This window comes from Physeter macrocephalus, chromosome 8 (assembly GCF_002837175.3).
Source record: "Physeter macrocephalus isolate SW-GA chromosome 8, ASM283717v5, whole genome shotgun sequence".
Lineage (NCBI taxonomy): Eukaryota > Metazoa > Chordata > Mammalia > Artiodactyla > Physeteridae > Physeter > Physeter macrocephalus.
The window spans coordinates 656403-672212 of record NC_041221.1 but is presented as its reverse complement, the minus strand read 5'-3'; the positions used below and the strand labels follow the sequence as shown (position 1 = coordinate 672212).

The following is a 15810-nucleotide window of genomic DNA, read 5'->3' as shown; positions in this document are numbered from 1 at the left end:
TGCTTTACAATGGTGTGTTAGTTTCTGTTTTACAACAAAGTGAATCAGTTATACATATACATATGTTCCCATATCTCTTCCCTCTTGCGTCTCCCTCCCTCTACATACTGTTTAACTGCATGACATTCTAGAGAGTGAAAACTATGGAGACGGTAAAAGGATCATTGTTTACTAGGGGTTGGGGGAAAGGAGAGATGAAGAGTTGGAGCACAAAAGTTTTTCAGAGCAGTGAAACTAGTCTGTGTGTTAGAAAGGTGGATGTATATCATTTATACTTTGTCAAAACCCATAGAAGGTACTAAAACAAGAGTGAACCCTAATGTAAACCATGGACTTAGGATTGCAATGACATAGCAATGTGGTTCATCCATTGTGAAAAATACACCACTCTGGTTTGGGATTTTGACAGTACGTGAGGCTGTGCATATGTGGGGGCTGGGAATATATGGAAAATCTCTGCACCTCTCACTCAATTTTGCAGTGAGCCCAGAACTGTTCTAAAAAATAAAGTCTACCTTAAAAAAAGAAGGATGAACCCACATCAGACACTCCAGGTCACTTGGTTTTGTCCACGTAACAAACATGAAGAGGATAAAAACAGCTGGATAGGCTCTCACATTTCATGCTGACATTAGAACTAGTTGCTAGGCCTCCTATTTTCAAGCCTGAGGAGTTTTTCTAAGCTGGCTTGCTTTTCATTCAGGTCTTGTTTGCCTTTTCGTTGTTTCTTTGTCCACCAGCTTTTACCTTTTTTCATAGCTTTTTCTGCAACCTGGGCATTGCCTATATCATTTTCTTGTCTGTGTCACTAATTAGCAACTGATTTCTAAAAATTCAGCTCATCATCAATAAATGTTGTTACTAAGTAGTCAGTTAGAAAAAAAAAAAACATCTCCCAGAGATTTATGGAGTTATTAAGTCTCAAATCTAGCTTTGGTGAACTTATACATGAAGACCTCATGTCCCAGGAGGATTATCTGTGGTGACAGCAACAAGAGGTGTACCTGCTCAACTCAGCTGGGAAGTTCAGCATCAGGCTGGTGAATCCATCTTCCCTGGACCCCGTGCTGTCACAGCCGGCTGACTAATGCTCTAATTATGGGCTCCACTTTTGCAACCTGTATAGTTTAACGGCATCACATTTGCTTCGGGTCTAATGTCCATTTTTAAATTGACTGTCATGCCATTAGCTTCTGGGTTCGGGGGACTTGCTTCTTCCTAGGAAGGGAGTTTGGCAATTACATCCATCGACCTGCTCTTGCCTGATGCATTCAGGAGAGCTCCTCAATCCTGTCTTCCCACGAAGGCAGTAGCACTTTGTTCCCTTAGCGAAACTCCTTTTTTTTATGAAACTGCATTAATCACCTACATAAACCTACCTCCTCAGGTATCCTGCCCTTGTATTCCTCCTCTCTGAAGCCCTCCCCAGTTGGCAATGAAAGGAAGTTCAGACAATGAGCTGTGGTCTCTGGAAGGACAAAGGCGACTCCTCAGCCATGTTCTGATAAATGAATACAAGAATTCATGGTGCAAGGCAGTGAAGAACGTTTATGTTGATCAGATAACTGTGACTTAAAATAACCCCAGATGATATACACCAGGCAAAAATCAACACAATTAAACACCCAGCCTGGATCCGAGCAGCAGCATCAGATGTGTTCATTTTAAACCAGGATACACTTTGATTCTCTCATCTCTCTCTCTCTCTCCCTCTCTCTCCCTCTCTCTCTCTCTCTCTCTCTCTGTCTCTCTCTCTCGCTCTCTCTCCCTGAAAGCCTATGACAGAGTAGGTAACACAAAGGCAAAATATGAATACTTTATGTAAAGAAAAAGACAACCTGTAGATTATTTTCTCTGGCCAGGTAATAACTCAGTAGTACAGAGAGAATAGAATTGCTGAGGAAAAATCGTTCAACAGGCAACAATGGTTACTGGTTACGACGGTACAGAAAAACATTTATCTCAAATATATGCTGGTGGAAGATAACCCCAACTACTAAAAATCATATTTTAAAAGAATATTTATAAGATTATGAAGAGATATCACTACGCCCTTATCAGAAGAGCTCAAATAAAAAATAGCGACATTACCAAATGCTTATGAGGATGTGGAAAAACTGTATCTCTAACACCTTGCTGGTGGAAGTACAAATTGGTACATCCACTCTTACACCATATGATTTGGCAATTTCTGAGACTCATCAGTTTCTTAAAAATAACCTGGTAGCTTCTTTAAAAAACAAAATTGAACTAAACCTATATTTATCATATGACCCAACAATCACACTCCTGAGAATTTATCCCAGAGAAATGACAACTTAGGACCACAGAAAAACCTAGACATGATTGTTCATAGCAGCTTTATTTGTAATAGCAAACAGCCAGAAACTACTCAGGTGTACTTCAACAGGTGAATGGTTAAACAAACAGTGATACGTCCACACCATGGAATACCACTCAGCATTAAAAAGACTGAACTTGAAACATGCAACAATTTGAATGGATCTCAAGGGGATTCTGCCCAGTAGGAAAAAAAGCCAATCTCAAAAGATGACATGCTAGATGACTGCATTCATATAGCATTCTCAAAATGACAATACAATAGAGATGAAGAAAAACTAGTGTTTAGCGGGGGTAAGGCATGGTGGGGGACAGAGAGACGGGTGTAACTATAAAGGGGTAGCCTGCATGAGATATTTATTGTGATGGAATAGTTTTGTATCTTAATTGTGATGGTGGTTACACAAATCTGTAGCATGGCATAAAATGACACACACACATTGTACCGATGTCTATTTCCTGGTATTGCCATTGCCCTATAGTTATGGAAGATGTAACCATTGGCAGAAACTGGATGAAGGGTACATGGAATTCTCTTTTTCTCTGTGGATAAATAATTACTTCAAAATAAAATGTTTTAAATAATATTTAATAACAAGAAAATTCTCATTATAAACAGGATACCTAATATGTACACAGAAAATCCATGCATACTTATACCACCCCCAAAAAAGTGGTTTAAAAAAAAAACACCTCTACTGGTATAGTAGTGATTGTGCTTGGGTATCAGAATTTACATTTGATGTTTCTTTTCTTCACATAGTTTCTCCATTGAACTCATATGAATTATATAATTTGTTCCCCAAATTCTATTTTCCTGTGCTCCACCAAAAGGGCAGACCTTTAAAAAACAATAAGTTATACATACCCTACTAAAATGAATGAACCAGAAGCTGTTCCTGGAAGAAAATTGCAGAAATAAAAGTCCTCCCCCAGGAGGATCAAATAGTTCCTCCAAATAAAAATCAAGCAGAATCTCATAGGAACTCTATTTGTGTGAAATATATTTTTTAAGCTAATATAGACCCACAGTTAATAAGACAACCCGATATCATGCATGCTTATAACACTTTAACCAAATACACTAATTTTATAACTACTAAAGCAATGGTGATGATTTGATTGCAGTGTATTTCCCTACCTCAACAAGGTAACAGTCAGAAAGGATGTGTTACTCATTATGCTTAATATAAATCATCCATTATGACCACTGGAAGAACACTGACCATGTGGTAACTGGAAAATCAATCTGAGATGCACATAAATACTAAAGTCTTTATTGAAGTGTCTTATATTTGGTAATTACTATACGCTGTACTCTATTTCATGCTTCCCTTGTGAGCTTCTTTGGTATTCATATAGACCAAATAAATTATTCAGAGTCCCTATATTTAATGCTTAATATTTTCTCTTTGGCTAATCTACATTTATGAACTAATTTTTGTAAGTATTTCTAAAGTAGACTCCACACATCTCCAGGATGAGTTTAATGACAGGAGATAACTGAGGTCTATGCTTTTCCCCAGCTATTTATGAAAACAAAGACCAGCCTATTTATTATTCAGATGTAAAACCTCTATTCATCAAAAAGCCATTGATTTCACATTTTCAACTAAAAGAATCCTGAATTATTTTAAGTCATGAAACAAATGCCATCCAAATTGGAATTTCAAGATAGGCTCACAATCAAAAGGAACATAACCTGAAGTTGAAATTCAAATAAATGCTTCGTTTCATCTCATTTTTTCAACTTGAATAACAGGAATGTGAAAGAGAAAAATACACACATAAGTACAAACAAAGAAAAATTATCTTAAAGCAATCGACATTCAAAAGCAAATCCTGCCTACTGCTGTGTCAGAAATAGAAACAGACATAAATGTGAGTATCTGAGTTGAAAGAACAAAACAACTATACACATAGATATAGGCAGTGTGGTGTAAAGATAAAGGACAGATGAGCACAGACTGGGGACCCCTATTCCCAGGAGGCTCATAGCTGAACAATGACCAAGCTCAGGGCCAGGGAACCTCTCAATTTCAGGTTACAGCCTCTGTTTGGAGCTGTCCTCCTCCAGTCAGCTCCGCCATACCCCACTACAGAGATGCACAAGTTCTTGGTGCCATTCACACAAGTGCTACACTCTTGCCTTCAGACTTCAACAGAATATTGTGGATTTTTCAAAACTCCTGACTCATACCTGTGCCTTCGCCCGATGCCTCCTTGCATCTGTGGAGTAAAGTAAGGGGTAGACCCTGGGGCTGGGGGTCATCCTGTGTCTTCTCTTTCCACTCCGTCCTTGAAACCCTTCTAATATCCTGGCTAAGAGAGATAACTCAGCACCCAGCCTCTGCTAGGGGTCACCACATAGGAGATACTCCATCCTCAGGCGGGTCTATTCAGGCCAAGTACCAGTCCTGTCTCTGCCTTCTGGGACCACACAGAAAAAGCTACATTTCTTTGCTGCAGCAGTATCATCCCCGTTATTACTAATATTTCTTGGGCCATCATTCATGTTCTAGGCATCCTCTTAACAACTTTAAATGTATTGCCTCATTTGACCCATTTAACACCTTTAATCAGCAGGTGCTAATATTTTGTTCTATTTCACAGAAGAGGAAGTGGAAGTGGAAGGCGGTTAAGTAACCAGCCCATGACCCCCAAACTAGCTAGTGGCAGGATCAGAATTGGAACGCTTTACTCTTACTCATCCACCACCCTCAACATATTAGCCAACAACTTTGTACTCTCCCTGAGATGGCGCTCATGCAGATGAAAGTCTCATTTTCAAAGCAAAGAAATCATAAGGTTCTCTCCAATGCAGTGACCACTAAATGGACATTGCCTCAGAGATCCTAGCTGGAATGCAAAGAGTTCATTAGACTAGCTGGTCAAATTCAGAATATGGTGAAAATAGCGTAAGGAATGCCACTGAAAGGTGTTACATGTTTGCCGTGTCAGAAGTGCCATGGAGATGGTTACGTCGGATTACCTACCACCCCACTGCTCACAATACCCCATGGGCCCTTGTCTTCCTTCCTTCTTCCTAAGATTTCAAGAGTTATGGAAGCATCTCAAAGAACTTTGCAGTATATCTGTGACAATAAACTTCTATGGATTATATAATCTTCTCAGTTTATAAACGCTTTGAACATAGTGGCGGCATCTTACCTAGCTCTGTGTCATATACACATATGTTTTTTTGTTTTTTTAATTTTTTTGTTTTGATTTTATATTGGAGTAGAGTTAATTAACAGTGTTGTGTTAGTTTCAGGTGTACAGCAGAGAGATTCAGTTATACATATACATGTATCTATTCTTTTTCAAATTCTTTTCCCTTTGATGAAGAGAAAAATCAATAAGCAACAGTCTACATAGAACCAGGAAAACCTCAGAAGTAGACACTAATTCAATCTCACAGCCCAAGGCACAACTTGTCATACTTTGGTCTCCCCAAGAAGCAAACCCTAAGACAAGGACTTGGAGCACAGTCAGGAGTTAATCCCCAAAAACAGAAGTAAGGAAAAAGTAGATGGCAATGGAGAAAAGTCAATACATGGTGTGTTAATGAACTGGATAACATGGTGGGCAGCTATGGCTCAGTCTCTCTGGGGATCCTCTGGGAAACTGTGCAGAACATTCTTCAGAGCTGTCACACCAGGTAATGGGAAGCAGAGGTATTATTCACCTTGAAGGTAAAGACTGCCTCCATGGGTGCTTATTCTCCTGAAAGTCTGAATTGCCCCTGGCCAAGTTTAAGGAGGCTTCTGTAGCTTTGGAGAAAACAACTCAGAGAAAACCCTTGGCACAATCTTGGTGAAGGACCCTGGCAGTGGTACATGGGGCAGCTACCCTGAAATCAGGTGGGCTGAGGGCATATGCAGAGTACATCACAGCATCTGTTCTACCATCTTCATCCAGACCTTCTAAAGTAAGCTTGGAGTAGAATGTCTCCTGTGGTCTCAGATCTTCAAGTGAAGGCCCAAAGTTTAAGACAAGAGGCATCTGTAAGAGATGACCAAGAAATGGCCTGACACATCCCAATTTATAGAAGTGGGGGACAAAATGAAAATGGGCACCTATATTAGTGTGCTAGGATTGTCGTAACAAATATCACAGACTGGGTGGCTCACAATCAAGGTGTCAGTAGGGTTGGTTCTTTCTGAGGTCTCTCTCCTTGGCCTTTTTCTCCATGTATCTTTTCTCCATGTATCTTCCCTCTGTGTGTCTGTGTCCTAATCTTCCCTTCTTACAAGAACACCAGTCATATTGGATTAGAGCCCACCTCAATGACTTTGTTTCATCTTAATTACCTCATTAAAAATTCTATCTCTAAGTACAGTCACATGCTGAAGTACTAGGGCTAAGACTTCAACATATGAATTCAGCCCATAACAATATATCACTCCCCAGCTGGAGGTTTGCTAAGTTGCAGGAATTCTTACTTCCCTGGAGAAGAATACAGTGTAATTGTTCTCTGGATTGTTTGACATGGATGCACTAGAGTTTAGGGGTATTTGTGAATATAGAGTCTGGTGCCTGCCTCCCACTGGAGAATATAAAAGATAGAGATGCTGACAGGGGAGAGGAAAAGAACATCAGAAGCAGCCTGAATTTGGAAGGGCAAGGACCCCTGCCTTTCCCATGGGTTCAGTGAATACTTGAAGGTAGCCAGGCTTGCACCATCTTGATGCGGAAGGATATGCATTATAATGCAGGGCAGAAGATGGTAGAGGGAGGGTTGAAAGAAGACACTGTAGAAGGAATTTCTTGCCACACAATTCAGAGTCCATATGGAACACACAACAAACCACACAGCACCCCACAGATGAGCCAGAATTTGGAGGTCTGCCACACAAGTCATTAACAGCCAGAAGAAACCTGCAAATAACATGAAGTAGGTACAAATCTCTTTCTCCCTTTCATTCTAACCCCTTCTTTCCCATGCTCTAATCCAGGAGGAGCCAGTAGCAGGAGGTAGGAAGAAGAGAAAAAAAGAAAGGAATAGAAAAAGGAAAGACTGCACCCCTACCTTAGATGATAGGTCAAACCTGAGCTGGGGGAAGGAGAGAAACTCAGAACTGGATATGGAGCTGAAGTTTTTGTTCAGACTGGACTGAACTGTTTAAGACTGGACAGTAGAATGGGACTGGTCCAATGAGGCAAAGGGACAAGAAAGCTATGAGGTCGTGTCCAGATTTCATCCAAGGGTAAGGGGAGAGGATTGGACAGAGCATGCTTAAATACAATAGATGAAGAAAAATAAAGCCCCGTATTTCTCTCCTTGTTGAGCTCATACGACAAACCAATAGTATTTCATGTTCTCAGACACAGATTACTGAAAAAATATTCCGAACTAGCCTCTTTCCCAGGTATCCTTCAAGTTATATTGTACCCAAATCCATATTTTTTAGACACCACTTCTATCCCATTATTCCTCTGCCCAAAATTCTCCATTGACTAGGTGGTTTAAAAGATAAAGCCCAGGGCTTCCCTGGTGGTGCAGTGCTTGAGAGTCCGCCTGCCGATGGAGGGGACACGGGTTCGTGCCCCGGTCTGGGAGGATCCCACATGCCACGGAGCGGCTGGGCCCGTGAGCCATGGCCGCTGAGCCTGCGCGTCCGGAGCCTGTGCCCCGCAACGGGAGAGGCCACGACAGTGAGAGGCCCGCGTCCCAGATGCCTGATGATTCTTCTTTCTACATTCCAAACTTAGAGGTTGGAAGGGCTATGTCATTAGTTTCTCAGGGATCCTCCCATCATGCCCTGCAGACATTTTGAAATGAAAATGGTATCTCAATGATTTGAGGTGAGGCAAATCCAAAGCATCCATTCCTTCATTCAGTTATAAACAGCCAGTGTTGGCTGCCACATGTCAGAGTCTATGGCTCTCCCTTAACCCAGGCTCCCTAAAGAGTTCACGTTAGCACTAAATGGAGTCCCATTACCTTTATATCTGACATTTTCCATCTTGTGAGATTGTACATCAGGACCTGATCACGAGTTCTCTTTTGTGTTTCTGAACCTTATGTAAGAACCTAAGGTCTGACTCTTTACATTTCTCCTCATCTTCTTTGGTACTAAGTAAGGCAGAAAAAGGGGGGAGGGATAATATAGGCCTTTTTAAATGACCCTGATTCTCTGCACGCATGGTCCCTCCCACAGAGGGGAAAGGAAAACTTACATGATTAAGCATGAACATCTTACCCCTTGAAGAGATGGGACCATATCAAATATGGACCGCCAAGTGTTCGATGTGCTTAGGAAATTCGGAGGCAGGTTTTGAGCCATAAGTAGCAAAGTCTCCATAGAATTTCCTTGGACTTTTACATTTTCTTGCAACCAATGACACATTTAAAGGGCAATGGCTCTTATTGTTCATCAGTCAAGAAAATATATTTGCAAAATCTAGAATCCAGTCACAGTTAAAATCCACATTTTTCTTTCTGGTCCTTTTATTTATTTCTTTAAAATTGTTTTATTGTTACCATGCAAGCTTGTGCCTGAATTACAGCCTTTAATAAAGCAATGGCAGTTTTATTTCTTGGGCGCCTCATGACCACATTAACCTCTTCTCAGTGGAGTTATTAATTGTGTTTTCTGCCCTCACTGCTTCGGCGTGGCTTCCAAGGAAAGAGTCAGAAGTCTTCTCGGGAAGGGAAGGACATGTTTATAGCCAGCCCCATGGGAGTGTTTGCATAATTACCGGAATGATTAAGGAGGTGTTTTTGGACACAGACAAGTGTACTAAGTTTTAATATGTTTCGTGACAAAGCATAAGACGAGTGCATGATACAGGACACTGCAGGTCGCCAAAATAAATAAATATGTGCAGAGGCACTAGAATGAATTTAGGCCTGGGTATAAACAGAAACTTCAAGGGGAAATGAGCTTTGATTCTTGACAAGAGAATTGTTTGTGATCTGAATGAGGACAGCTGTACAGAAGAGGTAACAGAGAGCCCGGGGACGCGAAGTCTTAGACGGTTTTCTCTAATCGCATGTTGTAAAGACAGCTTAATGTGAGCGAGGGGGTGGCCGGGGTGGGGGGGGCTTTGATTAATTCTGAGATTGAAGTTAAACCTTTTCTAATTTGACTCGCCGATTAATCTTGTAACTATGCATCCTTAATCAAAACTCAGAAGGAATCTTTAATCTTGTGTATATAAAACACAAGACGATTAGAGGCCTTTGACCCGCCCGTGCTTCTCACCTGCTGCCTTCTCTTCTGTTTTCTAGGTACTTCCTACGGTTCTTCATATCTCCCAGTAGCCGTAGTTATAGAATACAGCACTGGTATTCTGTAATGGTAGAAGAATGACTATGAAAAACATAACAGTTAAAGTCCCATCTTCAGTCTGTCATCTATTCATTCATTCATTCTTCTTTTCTTTCAATGGGTAAAGAGCGTGTATTATGTGGCAGGCATTGTTTTATACATGAATAAAGAGTGTGAACAAGACTGTCACATCTACTTTTACAGACCGCACCTAACAAGGACTTTTTCATTCATTCTTTGCTAGGTAACCAAATGCACGTGATCTAGGAAAATAAATACGCTTCTAAGGATTAAATAATACTGTAGGAAAGCTCTTCTCATTCAGATGACTGCAAAGTACAAATTGTTTACTGGAGAAATCCAGTCATATGTCTGGCAAGATGTTTTTGGATGCTGTTAGAAGATGGATAACGAGGTGATAAAATTCACCATTCCAGCATCACAAGATTTTAATAACCGGACAAAGGCTTTAAATGGTGTCTAAGGCATCTTTTATGCACAATAAACAGAGTTCCAGGGGAAAGTCCCCCCATCTATGCCTATCTTAAACACAACTTTTATAGAGGAATATTCCTGCAGACAAGGAGAGTATTCAGATCACACCTGTCCCTTGAGCCAAATACTACCGTATCCAGGCAATACCTCCCTCCTATTACCACTTTATAAAGCCATGTATTTTAAGAATGTTATTAAAATCTTTCAATTCTTCAGCTCCAGATTCAATTTCAGGAGGCAGACCAAATTTAAATGAACAGCAATTGACAAAACCAAACCAAAAAATCCCTACAACAATAAAAAATACTAAATTCTCTGGAAGCCAATTCCCTGCCACTGTGACCAAAATAACGATTATTATGAAATATAAGTTTTCAGGGGAGAGTAAGGCATTGTTTCTGTTTTTGCAGTTTTTGAAAGAGTTTTCTAGGTTGGATCCTTCTGAATTCATGTAAACAAAGCGGTTGACTGGCTGCATTTCATTCCTCCCCATTGGTCCTTTGCAAATAAGAAAGCACCCACGGTGCTGGTAAGGGAACAACATCATTGAAATACTACGAAAAGAGTAATACCTGCACTCAGATTTGTTCTACCCGTTATACTAAAATACTTGGGCAAAACTCACTGCGGCAAAGTGTTAAGTGACAACACCCACAACCAAAATGATATTTTCTGTTGACATTGCTGAATAGAAGAGCATAGGAAATGCCAAGATTGTTTAACTTGTGTGGAATACACCTCCCTCTTTTCAGCTTTTCCTCTTGGTTGAGACCAAATGGATTCCCAGAGATATGCTATAAGGCCCTCCAGAGGCACCAGACACCAAGCTCTTCGATTCTTATCTATTGCTTGTCTAGAAGACACTTTGGTGGTGTGGAGGAGGAGAAATATTAGCTGTACGTCAGTCACACTTTATTTGTGAGAGACTTTGCTCACTTAGAGCATGTTAATCAAAGGCACACTAGAAAATATTAAATCAAAAAGAGCTTGTCAAACACGAAAGACTAGAAACCACAGCGACTCTGCAAAAAAGAAGTACTCACTCCAAAAAGAATGCTCTTTACCCAAACAGTGCCCTATCCAACCAAGAGGAAGGGACCAAAATATGAAGAGCCTGGATCTCAGAAAGAAGAAAAAAGACATTTTTCCAGCATTTCTCTTTTCTGACCATCATTCTGGAATAAGAGAGGAGGAGTGAGGGGGAGTCAGAGGAAGCAAAGACAGTGGCCACTTCCTGCCTCTTCTGACTTGTAGCCCCAGCACTTGACATTCAGATGACTTGCTTGCTTCTTAGAGCTCTCAATAGCTGCCAGATAATCTTTTCTTTTGAAAAAAATTATTTTTGTAATATTTAAGACATAGAAATGGAAATAACAAATAAGTCCCTATGCACCCACCCCTACTTTAAGAGATAAAATGGTACTAATCCATTATATTTAATGCTCTTTGTTTACTCATTACAAATATACCTTCATTCTAATGGTAAACACTGTCCTGAATTTAGGGTTTGTCTTTTCCAATCCTTTTTTTTGGTAGTTTTATTCTGTCTCTATGTAGCCCTTAACAATTTTTGTATTGTGTTGTACGTTTTAACCTTTATATACTCTTTTTTTTAATTTGTTAACCTTTATATATTCTTTGTTTTTAACATTTATAAGTTTTGCTTATGCTTTTAACTTTTACACATTCTGTGATTTTCTTTTCTCAAGCATCATTATGTTTATAAAGTTCTCCTATAAATATATTTGGCTCTAGTTTATTAATTTTCAGTGCTGCATAGTAGTCCATTATATAAATACACCACCATGAGTTAATTCACTTTTCTGTTGACAACAGGTTGTTTCCAAGCATTTGCTATTACAAACCATTTTGCTGTGAACATGTCTCTGTCTCCTTGACTATATGGGCAAGTTGCCCTGGAGTATATTCCTGTGGACTGCTGAGTTATAAGGCAAGGGAATCTTCAACTTTACTAAATATTGTAAAACTGACCTCCAAAGTGGCTACACCAATTTACATTCCTCCTGCTGTGTATAGGAATTGCCATTGCTTTATATCCTTATCACAATATAGTGTTGGCAGGTTTTTTTAATTTCTGCAAATATGATAGGTGTGAAATTATAATCATCTTTTTAAGTGATTATTAGTCATTTATGTTTCCTCATCTGTGAGGTTCCATGTTGCTGTGTGTGTTTTTTATGGACCACTCTTTTTATTGTGTTGTTTGTCCTTTTCTTATTGATGTGCAGAATGTCTTATATACACGGCATTTTAATCCTCTGTTGATTATACGTGCTGCAAAAACCTCTTTTTCACTCTTATTATGACGTCTTTTGATGAACAAAGTTTTTTATTGTAGTATATACCATCCGTACTTTTTATAATTTGTATTTTTCCTGTTTTATTTATTTCATGCTAGAAGCCTTAAAGACATTCTTTGTTTTCTTCTAAATTTTTTGGTTTTATTTTCACTGTCAAATTTTTAATATACCTTGACTCAATTTCTTTATGAAGTGTGAACTAGTATGGCATAGTGATTAAAAGCATGGAGTCTGAAGCCAGACTGCCTGAGTTCACATCTCACCTCCATCACATTTTAGCCTGTCACTTAAACTCTACATGCCCTAGTTTCTTAATCTGTAAAATGGGTATAAAAATAGTAGTGCCTATGGATAGATAAGTGTGAAGTTGCAACTAGGATATGCAAAAACCTCTTAGAACAGTACCTACTAAATGCATTTAAGTGATTATTATTATTATTGTTGTTATTATATGAAGCAGGGATATAATTTTATTTTTGTATATGGATAGCCAAATTTCCTACCCCTATACACTAACCAGCTGACCTCTTTCTCACTTTCTAACAATGCCATTTCTGTCATACATCAGCTTTCATGTAGGTGTGAACATTTTTCTAGCTTCCTTATTCTTCCGTTGGACTGTCTATCCTCTAGAAAAATTTCAAGCCTACATTTAAAATTCCCTGAGTTCTAGAAGTCCCTGAAGTTGTCACTCTGGCCTCTTCTTCTTTTATCTATAATCCCACCTCAATAATATATTTTTAGTTGTTTGATAAATAACTGAAGGACAAGGGCAATGTTGGTTCCCTAGGGCTGCCAAAACAATGTACCACAAACTGGGAGACTGAAAACAAAAGAAACTTATTGTCACTCATTTCTGGAGGCTGGAAGTCCAAAATCAAGGTCTTGGCAGGGTCATGGTCCCTCTGAAACCTGTAGAGGAATCCATCCTTGCCTTTCCCTAGCTTCTCGTGGTTTGCTGACAATCTTTGGTGTCCCTTGGCTTGTAGATGCAACATCTAATCCTTCATCTTCACATGGCATTTTTCCTGTGTCCCTGTCTTTACATGGAGTTCTTTTTGTAAGGACATCAATCAAATTGGATTAGGGATCCAACTTATCCCAGTAGGACCTCATCTTAACTAATTATATCTGCAACAACTATATTTTCAAACCAGGTAATATTCTGAGGTACTGGGAGTTGGGACTTTAATTGGTGGGGGGTACCATTCAACCCATAACAAGGGCAAAACTAAAACTACTAACCTTTGGCTTCGATCAAATCTCCAACCCTCACCTGAATATCTCAATCCACCTGCTGAGGATCTTTGTCATACTCCCTTCAATTACAGTGGTTCAATCCTCCTAGACCCAGTTGTCCTAACTCAGACAAATTGTAAAACAAATAATTGCAAACTTCAAATAGCCAACTACATCAGGAGTTTGTAAAGAATGAAGATTTCAGAATCCTACCCTTAGAGATCCTGATTCAGTGGTTTGAGTTGATCAGTGCTAATGGTCAAGGGAACACACTTTGGGGAACATTAATCCAGACAACATGTTAAAAGGCACATTTCTAAAGAAGGGGAAATCTGCAGAATAGCCCACCTCATTGCTCAACACTCAGGCAGCTGCTCATCAATCCAAAGGTCTTGGAGGAGGCTGTCTGCAGAGAAATGGAGTTTTCTTGATAAGCAGTCTAGAAAATTAGATTAATACTACTTCAGAGTTTAAAACCCACTCTTAGAGGATTACAGAATTGAACTGGTTCCATTTTTTAATTAGCAATTCGATTGTGTCTTCAATTTTCACAGGCTGCAGATTCCCTCAAAGTCCAAAGTAGGACACTGTGGTAATCTATTCTACATTAATAAAGCTTGGACCAGAGTTTGCTTTTTTATTTGGAAAAATGAAATTAAAAGACAACAGCTGGTATTTGTTGAAATCCTACTATTTGCCAGCATTTTTCTGGGCAGTAGTGAGACAGCATAAAACAAAACAGACATAATCCCTGTTAACACAGAGCTTTTATTCTTGTGGATGGGAGATGATTGAGAAGCAAGATCAATTAATAAAATATGTGAAAACTCAAGGATGATAGAGATTTTTGACTGTTTCATTTAACACTGCCTCTCAAGTGCCTAGAATAGTCATTGGCACATAGATGAGGGTCGACAAATGTATATTGACTACCAAATGGTGATAAGCGCAATGGCAAAAATAAGGTAGGAACATGGACTAAGGAGTAGGATGGGTGCAATTTTAAATGGGAGAATGAAGGAAAGCCTCATAGAGAAAGGGTTTTTGGAGTAAAGATCTGAAGGAAGTGAAGATGTGAGTCATATATGTATCTGAGAAAGAAAGGGACCAGAAAACAGCCTGTGCAAAGGCCCTGAGATGGGAGCAAACTTGGTGTATTCAAGGTAGCACTGAGAGAAGGAAAGGAGAGAAAGAGAAGTAAGAGCATGGAAAGTTAAGGGCGTTAGGAATGGACAGCTCAGGAAGAGCCAAATGGGCCACTATAATACCCTTGGCATTTGCTCTGAGAAGGGAAGCCATCAAGGGTTTAAACAGTGGAGTGATAGAAACTGCTTATACTTAACAAGTGTATTTCAACTGCTGTGTCTTGAATACACTGAAGGGCATAAGCAGGAAGCCATTGCAAAAACCCAGTGAGACTGCCTTCTACCAAAATGGTAGCAGTAGTAGAATGAGAAGGAATAGGACTCTAGGTGTATTTTGAAGATTTGGGCAACAGGATTTGCTAATAGATGGAATTTCAGATCGGATGTGAGAAAAAGAGAGCAGTTGAAGATGTAGCCAGGCAAGGACGTGGAGGAACTCGTGCTTTAACACACTGCTGGTGGGAATATGAAAGGGCACAACTACCTTGGAACACTGTTTGACAGTTTCTTTAAAAGTTACCCAAGGGCTTCCCTGGTGGCGCAGTGGTTGAGAGTCCGCCTGCCGATGCAGGCGACACGGGTTCGTGCCCCGGTCCGGGAAGATCCCACATGCCGCGCGGAGCGGCTGGGCCCGTGAGCCATGGCCGCTGAGCCTGTGCGTCCGGAGCCTGTGCTCCGCAACCGGAGAGGCCACGACAGTGAGAGGCCCGCGTACCGCAAAAAAAAAAAAAAGTTACCCAATACACCTACCATACTACCTGGAGATTCTGTACCTAAGTGATTTACTCAAGAAAACTGAAATCAAATGTCTGAACAAAGACCTCTACTGAATGTACATAGCAGCTTTATTCAGAATAGCCCAAAACTGGACACAACCCAAATGTCTGTCACTTGGAGAAGGCATAAACAATTATCCATAGAAGGGAATATTAATCACAACAGAAAGAAGTGAGCTACCAACACACACGACAGGAATGGATCTCAAAATGTTTA

The 15810-nt window shown here is 39.9% G+C and overlaps 1 long non-coding RNA gene across 1 annotated transcript in view; it reads right to left on the bottom strand.

Moving 5' to 3' along the window:
• The window catches only part of LOC129392307 (uncharacterized), a 50163-nt gene extending 35894 nt beyond the window's left edge, over nt 1-14269 (bottom strand). Inside the window, exons 1-2 of the long non-coding RNA XR_008617997.1 lie at nt 14021-14269; nt 9552-9639 (exon numbers count right to left, since the gene is read on the bottom strand). This is a non-coding gene — a long non-coding RNA (uncharacterized lncRNA). The remainder of the gene's footprint in view (nt 1-9551; nt 9640-14020) is intronic.
• Between the last annotated feature and the right edge of the window lie 1541 nt (nt 14270-15810).